Consider the following 11700-nt stretch of genomic DNA (forward strand, 5'->3'; position numbering starts at 1 on the left):
CAGTTTCCAGTGATGACAGGGTTTTTTAAAAGTGCATGTCTGCCGCATGTATCGGGCAGCTGTTTTTAAACATATTGTAAGTGATATATATATATATATATGTATATATATATATATAGATGCAACACAGGGTCATGATTAGTGATGATGCTGTGAAATAGAGCTATAGAGCTGTAATAACACAAGGAAATGTTAAAAACCGATAATTATGTGAATTCCACTCTTCCAAAAGTCAAAATACCACTTTATCACAGTATTATTTTTGAATTTCAACTTATTAAGAAACCTTTCAACTCATATTTTTCCATTTTCTTCTCCCGTGTTGTTTACAAGCTATTACCTTTTGTGTGTATTTGTGTGTGTGTGTGTGTGTGCATGGTCTCTCTCTGGCTCCTGTCTGACTCAAAGGGCTTTTCTTGCTTAAGAATAGACAGATTGTCCCATAAACGTGGCAGCACATGGGCGGAGGAAGAGGAGGAGGAGGAGAGAAGTCCCTACTTTAGGGACTCACTCATGCTTTTGTTTTATTTCTATTTGTGGACCTGCTCTTTGTTTACTGGGCAGTGCTGGCGGAATGCTTCTTCTCAGACTCTTTAAATATCACAAAGACACAACATTCTCTCTCAGTCTTCCCCTGCCTGACTTTAAAATCTTGCATCAATCTCAATTAAAGATTGTATTGTTTTCCTTCATTTTACTGTTACCGTCTTATCACGTCGCATCTTCCATCCTAACAAGTCTCCTCCTTTCCTCTTCTCCTCCTCCTCATCTACTCCGATCCCTCAGTTAGGTCAGGGGTTGCCATGACACTCCGTTTTTCCTCAGTATCCTCCTGCTTTGATCTCCTCACTTCTCCTGTGTGATGCTGTTTCATTTTTGACGCCAGCAACACATGGGAACATTTAGTGACTCTTTTATTTCTCTTTTCCTCCAGGGCCCATTTCCATTCCATTCCATCCCCCCTGTCCTCCTCGCATCCTTCTCCTTTTCTACCCAAACCCTTCCTGTCTACCCCTTTCCCGTCATTTCCCTCCCTCACTCACATTTTGCCACATTTCTCCTCCTTCTAACCCTTTCTCCTCGTTTCCCCATCGTCGCAGACACTGTAACTGACTCTTAATCAACAGGGTGTGTTTGAAGAAACCATTTTATAGCCATTGCAAAAAAAACCATGAGTCAGTTTTGTGTGTGAATGTGTATGTGAGAGGCTTTTCCTGCAAGTGGCGACACAAAGATGCCACGTAGCATTGATAAGTGGAAATGATTTAAATAAAAATCAGTTTCAGCTCACCAAACATTGCTTCTTTTGCTGTGCAACTATAGTATATAGTGCTGTTTTTTCCTGATTTGTGTACAAAGGTTGGATTGTGTTTAAACCTTCAGGAGGCAAGCGGAGAAAAACATAAACTCAGTCTCTGTTGCCAGACTTTTCCCAATTTGACGACCAGCAACACACCTAATAAAAGCTCTCAATAAGTGTTACAGACAGCACTATACCATAAACAATAAACATGTTGTTTTCTGTGCGGGCCAGTGTTTCATTGTGTTTCCTTAGGTTTTAATTCACTTGTGGAGTCAGTAGTGGAACTCAGGCACATGGACAAACACACAGTTATCCACATGTCATGAGACAAACAGCTGAGTCTTCAGTAACACTTGAAGGACAGATCTGAAGAACCAGGGTTAAAAAGTCTTAATTGAAGTCAGGTGTGCGGCTGAACCAGCAGCAGGTTAACGAGAAGCAGGTGCAGACCATGGAAGTCACGCCCAGACAAAGAGGGGAAAGACAGAAGCTGCCAGTATCATTATCACACTCCATATATACATATATATGTAAAAGCTGGACGTATGTAGTTTTTCTGTGATTTGTTGGATGACTGCAGCCAGGGTAAGAACATATCTTACAGCTGTTGGGGAGCAAAAAGCACTCCGTTTAAATGGAAGTCTGTGGGGAAATGAGCTTGGACTTTTACTGACGATTTCATCTTCTCGAATGTTCTCTAGTGTCTCGACAGGATATGATGTGTATTTTGTAAGTGATGTTCCACTTTAGACACCGCTGAACACTCGTGTGATGGACAGCTGCTGTTTACAGGTGACGTCTAACAAATATCTGATTCGCAAAAACCTCAAAATGGTGTGAAATTGTGAACTTCGAGGCTTTAAAATGGAAGCTCAGATTTTTATGGGTGATGTCACTGATATTGCAGTTATTTAGTGGAAGACAGGATTTATGAAGTGAATTCTCATGAGGTATATATATACTGTATACACATATATGTATATATATGTATATATAAATAAATGTACTGTATATATATATATATATATATATACTGTATATATATATATATATATATATATATATATATACATACTGTATATATATATGTCATCCTTTCATCCATCATGTATCCTGGCAGTTCACAAAACAGTATGAGGTCACACACTAAAAAAAAAAAATATATATGCTATAGATCAGTGGTGTCATGGCGCCCACCACCTAATATCATGTGTTTAAAACACAATTTAATACTAAATATGTTTGCTAGCAGTATTTTTTTGTAATAGTAATAATAAGACATTTGCTTTTAATTATCACAGTATTAAACGTATTGCCTTCAACATTAACTTACATTATTTATTACATGTATATACTGTAAGCCTCACAGTTGTCCACGTTATTATTGACTTAATTTTACAAACATATACTTCTGTGAAATATCATCATGAATATCTTTATTGTGACATCATGATGGAATATTGTGATATAAGTTTTAGCTCATATTGCCCACCTGCTACTGAACAGTCGTGTTTTCACACTTACCTCAGGTCATTAGAGTTTGACACCCCTGCTAGATAATAGAAAGTATATGCTGCATTTATTAGGGGGATAAAACTGAGGCAATAGTCACTCTCTAATTATAAAAAATGTGGCTCGTCAAGTGTTATATATAACATGTACATCTTTTGCTGGCAACCATCACTGGAAGAAAGGCTGACTGTAATATTGTTTTTTTAAGCCTAAATCCTATGCATTATGAAAGGTACCGCACATCTGTAATATTAATAGCAACGTGACACATCAGCAATAATAAAGATGTATCGTGTATTTCTGAGCCTCAGTATCAGGTTTACTGTACACAGGGAAAGGAAAACGTCGACTTGTTTGTACAGCGCCTGTGCCCTTTTTGGAGTAAAAGTCCAGCAGGTACATGACAGATTTTCCCTCTGTTATTTATTGTGGGAAAGTGTTTTATGCAGGAAAAGGTCAAATATTTTTATAAATTGCGCTCACAAAGAGCGGCTTCTGTGGCACACGCACACACTCGCACACACATTTCCTGTGTGACTTTGAGGGTCTCTGGTATTTGAACAGATGTGTGCAGACTGAGCGTGTCTGGATCCCCCCCCCCCCGACCCCAACGTGCACTTCCTGCTCCGAAAGCTAACACCCAGAGCGAACAATCGTTGTCTGTAACCCTCGGAACACACGCACTCACACACACACACACACACACACAGTCACAGTCGCATATAAGGTCAACAGGCAAGCCATAAACACACATAAAACACATGCTCACAAACACACACACACCCTCACTGAGAGAGCTGTTAGTGTGTGTGTGTGTGTGTGTTATCGTCAAATAAGGGAGAAGCTAGTCAGTGTGACTCCCACAAAACATTTACCTCACACCTTTAAATCACTGCCTTTACTAGATATTAGTGAGCGTTATTGTGTCTTGTTATTGTGACTTTTAAAATATACGTAAACGGACTGAAATTGTACTGAAACTTGGAATAACACACCCATATAATGTGAATGAGAGTTGAGCATCTATACTATTAGTCGGACCAGAGTCAGACTCAAGCAGAGTGTTGCTTACTACTTATTTAGAAGACAAGTCAAGTTGTCGTTAAGGACAAACATTTAAAGGTAATCAAAATATGTCATTTAATTTAATTAACGTAAACGATGGAATTGTAAATTCCAATCAGAAAAATACATCCTTTCCGAATGAGGACATTTTGCACACGCAAACACAGCTTTTGTCTTAGTACTACTTTGGTAGTTTGCCCTGAGGTGTTCAGAAACACCTGAAAAAGGCATTTATAATGGACAACAGAAAAGCACTGCTACATTCCTATGTGCACAGCCGCCACTAACTTCTATATCGCTTATTACACGTGGTAACTTACTTATCGTTGCCTTACAACTTCCCGTAAATAGCCTTGCTAGCTTATTGAACACCAGAAAGAGGATATTTTTAAGTTACTGGATGGCAGACGACTCAAAATGGCGCTCGACATGCTAACAGCTAGCCACATGCTTAACCTGAAACTGCCTAATAGGCTACTCTTAAGCTAAAAGGGGGTGTTTCGCCCCCTAATGGAGTGGAGGTGGTGGTGTTGTCTGGTGTTGACGAGTTACAACTGTAGCTCAGCTTAACTGTGCATGGAAATGTGTGGCTACACAATTTCGTGCCTTGGGAAACAGTGTGACGTCAAGAAAATAAAAGCTGAGGCCCAAACTGTGAGGAGATCGAGAGAAAAAAGAGGAAATACCAAAAACCATTGAGAGGAAATGTGAGACCGACAAAGGGGAGAAACTGAGGAGGGTTGAAAGTGTACAGAGAAAAATGTCATAAATTAAGAAAAAAACACAGCCAGAAGGAAACAAAGTGAGACTGCATTTCCAATGCAGAGAGACAAATTGATGGAGCGAGAAGTACGAGAATAATGTGAGAAAAGCAAAAGATCCATAAAACTATTCCATAGACTCACTAAAACAGTGAGTAACGGAAAAAAAAAGAGACGGCGTGGTCATGACCTGTAAACTGTACTTATGCCAATGAGGCAGAGTGGAAAACTACATTACTACTACAGCAGGAGGAATGGATTATCAACACACATCCATCCTTTTTTTCCCCCCAGTAATGTGAATCAGGCATGGATAAATGATGTGAGATTTTTTGAAATCGTAAAGTGGTTTCGCTGGTGAAAGGTTGGCAAAGTCGCAAAAAGGGAATCTACGAAATCCATAAACCCAAGCGATATTCACACACGTGAATCGGGTTAAATGTGAAATCGATCAGCGGGAAACAATAGAGTGAGGCCACAAACAGCTGCCTGGGGGCCAATTGCGGCTGAACCTTAGCAGAGGGGATCATGCATGGTTGTGTGTTAAAATTACAACAAGGTCATTAAAAAAGTTGTAGGTGTTCTTACAAGCAAATGTCTTGTCCATGAAAAGTCAGTTAAAACTGTTGGAACTAGTTTTTCCACCTGGAAAGTGAAGTTCTCACCACTCACTCTCCCACACCAAACTCCATAGAGAAAATGGGCATTTTTAGCTCATGGGGACGCAGGAGCTGCTGGATTACTGCTGCCTCATTTGGTAAGTTTGTGTCACTTATATGAATCTGAATGAAGGATTTCAAACACAGAATCCACAAAATAACACATTTGAACTTAGTAAAGGAGGCAGAAGTGGTTCAACAACTGCTGCGTGCCATGATGTAAAATTGATGATTTTCTCAAAGGACTTTGGTGCAGGGAGTAAGCAACAGCCCAAAGTTAAGTTTCCAGTAGTAAAAGGCTGTCTAACAGTTATATTTGTAGATATTGTGGGTTTTACAAGGTGAGACGTTGGTTAAGTGGCGGAAATCTGTGTTTCCTCGTGTCCCGACTGGAAGCCATCATTTTTAATGAGGACAAGCATCGGCATCTTAGGCAAAAAAAACCTTTAGCTATCCCAAAAAACGCCCACAACTGCATGGTTTTAATTAAAGTAAAACAAAAAGAAACCAACCAACCATTAGAGGACATATTAGGATGTGACTGAAGAACGTGGGGAGGAGTCAGGGACACGTTTGAGAGTCGAAAAGTGTTGAGAGAAGGACACAGAAAAACAAAGAAGCAGTCTGCACCTCCAGCCCCTCACATCTGAAGCCATGAGTAAACATGCAAATATGCGCGTCTGCACTCTCACACTCACTTTTCTCTATATTTAAGCAGAAATGAGGGCTTTTTACGGAAACATGTCACCACTTTTCCACTTCTCCCCAGGAGTCAGGATACCTGGTTGAGTGAGACAGCCTTCCCGACTGAGAACATACTCTAAGAACTAAGAATCCAGACAGTGGCTCCAATCCAGATACTTGTATAATACCGCTAACAGTGTTTAGTACATTATCTGGATTACGCCGTTGGGGCGTCATTGCATCACTGCACTGGCACTTGCGTGCGACTCATTCAGTAACTATAATTTGTGTTATAGACACAATTATGGAAAACAGTTTCTGTTTACACGGTCGAAAATGAAATAAAAAGTCAGAAATCGACTTATTTTAAGGGAATCAGTGGATTTATTCCATTGATTATTGATCTTGACAGAGGCACATTTGAGGAAAATGGAAAACGTGAGGAGGCTATTGAGAGAAATTTATATTTTATGGGATACAGTGTGGTTTTTCAGAAGCAAATCATTCACTCTCGTTAACATTTCAATCACATGCACAAGACGTATTTTAAGAATATTTATGGATCTAATTGAATGAGGATAATTTGACAATAAGGTCAACTGGAAAAACAGCTGAACTTAAACTAGCGCGTTACAAGTCATCACCTTCCAGCAGCAGAGGATTCACACTGTGGTTTGGAGAAGAAGAATAAATCTTTGTTTTGTTTTTTATGCAACAGAATAACAAAATAACAAATTCAGACGAGAATCTCCGCTGCCAAGTTCTGGATGAACCGCACTCACACACTTTGTTCCACGACCACTGTAGTAAAAAATCAGTTGACAGAGACAGTGTTAACGACAATAACAGTGACTGCGAGGGTAAACGTGATTAACAGACTCTGTGCGTGTGTGTGTGTGTGTGTGTGAGAGACAGGCCATCATGACATCACTCTTTCCACAGGAAATCATGTTCCAAATCCCTGGTTTTCCACTCGGTGGCCGACCTCAAACACTACTCACTTCTACTCATTTTCTCTGCGTCTCTCTGTGTCCAACACATGATGCAGCATCCGTTTAATGATGTTTTTCAGTGAGCTCGTACCCAACAACAGAAAGGATGAAGTTGTTTTGTTTATTCTTACATATACGCCGAGGTCCTGGGAAATGCACACAAAAGCGAGCGTGACAGGAACAATACTGTATGAAACTGGAATTTCCCCGTTATCATTCCCAATGAAATCCAAACAGAGCGGTCGACAATGCTGCATCTAACGAGGAGGTTTTCATTAGGGCTGTATGTAATGTAATCTCTATGAGGATCCTAATGGTCAAATCACGGAAAGAGAATGAGCAGATAAATAGATGAAGACAGGAAGTCAAGGATCGAGGGAAATGGAGGTTGAGAGAGAGAGAGAAGAAAGAGGAAACTAGGTTTAGAGGAACTGGTGTAATTATGATAATGATAAATGCGGATTGCAGTCTCTCTCACACACACACACACACACACACACAATGCTAATTACCGTGGATAAAAACGCACACCTGCACTCCCTCATGCGCTCTAGTTTGGCCGTATTGCCCAATTACGAGCGTAAAAACCCTCCATCTTCTAAAGTGGTGCAGTTACTCCATGACTCATATGCACTGCAGACACAGTCAGACACGTAATCACTCGATGGTGACAGAAGATACTGAGTCAACGTTCACATCCAAACACTTGTAAATAAAAAAAAAATAAAAAAATCCCCAGCTACTCTGTGATGTGTTTGCAAAGTTGATATGTGAAGTAAAAGCGGAGGTTAGCCAGACCTACAATCACTGTTCCATGTAATGGGCGGTTTCTTTGGAGTGTCATGACGCTGTTTGAGTAATCTCTGGTTTCTGTGTCTTTCTGCACATTCAAACAAAAAAGACAGGCCGTGAGTGAGAGAGAAAAAAAACAAAATGAAATAAAAGAGGAGATTAAGAAGGAAGGGCCGTTTCTGCTAATCAAAAATCCTTCCAAGTTTGGTCGTACAGAGATGAGGAAAGATTTCCTAGCATTCTGGGAACCAGCTGTTGCCAACTTAGTGACTTTGTGAGTAATCAGACCCCAAGTCAAGTGACTAGCAACAAATCTAGTGACTTTTCTGGTGTTATTTGAGGACTTTGGGAGTCTCTCTTTGCGCAGCAGTCCACCGCTGGCTGATCCATATATGAAAAAAATTCTTTGTCTAAAAATCACTATATTTTTGGGGCCCTTTGTCCCGACCCAAGTCTGAATAAAAGAGGAATGTTGGAATTGTGACATAAAAACAACAGAAGAAAGTTCATTTGTAGTTCTCAACATATTTAGTTATGTTATTCCTCTCTCCTACAGCGTCCGCTTCAATACATACACGTGGCCAATTACACAAATTAGGTAATGACGTAATTTAGCGACTTTTTGGACAGCCGATAGCTACTTTCTATACTGAGGAGTTGGGAACTCCGCTAAATGAAACAGGCTAGCAAGTGTGTGTCACATACTGCGTTGACTAGCCGCTCTTAAAATGTCAACGTGACAGAAATCACACACTGTTTAAATTCATCTCATATATTTTTTTACAAGCAATTTCTCATATATTTTGCCTTAATTCATGCTAACTAACGGTGTCAGCTAGCAAACGTGCCTATTAAGGCTTAAGCTAGCACTTTCTAGCTGAGCAGTAGGGTGATGTAGCATTTTGATGTAATTAACAACATATTAGTGACAGAGTTAAGGTTAATGTTTAAAATAAGATTATTAGTGTAGATATTGTGGGGACTGCACTAAGGATATAAACGTGCATTTGTGTTTTAATTCAAACAAACAACTGAGTCCTTTTTTATTTTCATTCTTAAAACACAAAGTGATAAATGTTTTTTTGAAGAGCTCAGTGTGAGTCACAGCAGGTGTTTCCTGTGTGTGTGATCATCCACCTCTCTGTGACACCTGACATTTTTCTGTTTGGATGAGTGAGTATACTCACTTTCATTCTCCCTCCTCCTCACACCTGCTCTCCATCACAATCAAGAGCACCTGGATATCATCACTAATCAGCTCTCCTTTAAGAAGCCTGGTCAGCTGCTGTCAGTCCCTGCTGGAACTCTGTGCCACATGTGGTGCTTTATGTGCATGAGGTCTGTTTGCCAGTAGTTTGTAGTAACTTGCGTGCCTGAAGAAACCCATTTTGAGAGTTCTCTGCGTCCAGGATATTCTTTTAACCCAGTGTTTCCTAAAGTTTCTATACAGGGTCTCCCTTTTTAAAGACTCAAATCACAATATCAATCACCACAAAGGCAAGTTTGTGCATAATGTAGTAGCCGACACATTCCAGGAATAATTTCCAGGAGTTTGGAAATGTTTGGGAAATTAATTACAACTTAACTTTTTATTAATTTTTTTGTTAATTTTCTTACATGTGTACTCATTAATCTCAACTAAAAGGTCAGGGAAATAAAAAAAAAAATTGGTTGGGGACCTAAAACAATTGTTCCGCGACCCATCTTTGTGTCTGGACCCAGTCTTTGAATGACTGCTATCACCTGTATTGCTCCGCTTCTGAGTTTTGTGCCGATCATGACAATCAATATGGAAGTTTATTATTAATAATAATAATAATAATAATAATAATAATAATACAGTGGGTCTAAATTGTTTTGTCAGATGTGAACAGCAACATCTGCAGATCATGTTTACTGATGAAGTTTGAAGCTAAAGCATGAATAAATCATCCAGTCATCGCTCCTTAATCTGTCTTCATCTGAATTTCTTTTCATTTCAAGCTCATCTTGGCTCACTCAGGAAAAATGTCAACAAAAAAATTGCTGCTGGAGAGTAGTATTGGTAATTAGTTTGGGCCTAAACTTATAACTTGGTTATGACTGTTCCTCAACCATAACTGTGTTTATCATCATTTTTAACAGCAATACTGAGACTCAGAGTTGGAACAGGTGACAGGTTGAGGACTTATTGGCAAAAATGTGTGTTTCTCTTTTCAGGGATATAAAACCCGACAACAGAAGCACATACGCTGTATATTAGATGGTAAAAATGTGTGCTTCAGCACTTCTCAACCGTTTTAAAAACAATGATAGATGATTTTGGACACATCCTCCTCAGATGTGGCCGCAGAGATTATCTCAGTGTTTGTAGCAGGGAGAGAAAAACAGAGAGACGACTTTGACAGAAGGGAACATCGTGTGTTTTTCCCCCTGACCTCAGACTGAACCAGTGAGGAAGCACTCACTGCCAAAACATTGCACATGACCAGATTTCTGCATTAGAAATAGTGTGTTTTTTATTTTTATTTTAGGATACAACATTTAAAATGTTTAAATGCACTGACCACTCCTTCTTTACCGGTGTTAGAACTCGAAACAACAGCACATATTAGTATTACAGGAAAAGCCTTAATTATATACCATATTTTATTATTTGCACCTCTGTGTTTGCTTACTGTGTCATGAATACAACATTATTAACTAGATGTAAACCCTCTCTGTTCTTGTAGGAGAATGTAAGAGGGATACAGACCAAGTACACATTTTTTTCAAACACTTTCCATTCATTAAAAATTATTCTTGGATTGTAATTTAAGTGTCTGATAAGCTAAATCTTTAGTTTAAATGTTAGTTTAGTCCAACTGTGATCAGAAACTCAGATCTGTGACAGTCATACTTTGTACATAAAGTAAACTAAAATATATGAGTAAGATAGATAGATAGATAGATAGATAGATAGATAGATAGATAGATAGATAGATAGATAGATAGATCTAAAAATTTTTATGTGAATTTCTCTGTGAGATGAATAAAGTATCTATCTATCTATCTTTAAATACAGTATTTTACTGCATAGTGAAACATATTACATAACACATTACAAGTAGGTAAGGCAACGACAGAGGAATCTGAGGCACTCTGATGTTGAAAAATGTAAAAATCCTTTATCTATTCATTAAATCTTATCTTAATAGTTGAAAACCGCCGTAACAATTCTTCATCAGGGCACTTTAGGGAGTTTTTGCGTCTTATAAAAAGCTTTGTTGGAGCAAAAAGTGTTTGCTCCAACAAAGCTCAGTCAGTGGGGACAAAGTGACCTAAAATCACTGGAATCGACTATCGGAATGAGAAAAAAAAAATCAGATATAATCAGCTGCAGTCCACGACCTTTATGGATTTTTTATGTTGTAATTGATGCTATTATTCTGTTCTGTTTGGTCTTCATGATCAGAAACGGTGTAACTTATCTTAAATTAGACACCGCTAATAAATAATTAATAATAATATAGTTTTATTTTAGGTTAGGAATGAGTTACCGAGATATTCTCAAAAGCCTGGCATTACAAGGAATCATAATAACCGAATTATTACACAAATGGATATTTCGTGCGCATGTTAGTTCTGTGAGTTCTGAGGCTCTGTAGGAGAATGTACTTCTTTGCGTTTTCAGTGACACGACAACCTGTTTGCAGTCATCTAGCTTTACTAGCGCGATGTTCTTCTGCCTTGACATACTGTAACCCACACCTAAAAAGTACTGTGTGAACCCTGGTTTGAATGAAACAGATGTAGGTTATTAATTAAAAATGTACACATCACTGTCAGACTGATGATATCTGTATCACCAGATACTCAAGGTTGGAATGTCGGTATCAGTATTGGACATGAAAAAGTAGTATTGAGACATCACTGCCTGCTGAATGGTCCAAGTACCCAGGACTGAGTACGGA

Source organism: Solea solea, chromosome 19 (assembly GCF_958295425.1).
Source record: "Solea solea chromosome 19, fSolSol10.1, whole genome shotgun sequence".
Taxonomy (NCBI): domain Eukaryota; kingdom Metazoa; phylum Chordata; class Actinopteri; order Pleuronectiformes; family Soleidae; genus Solea; species Solea solea.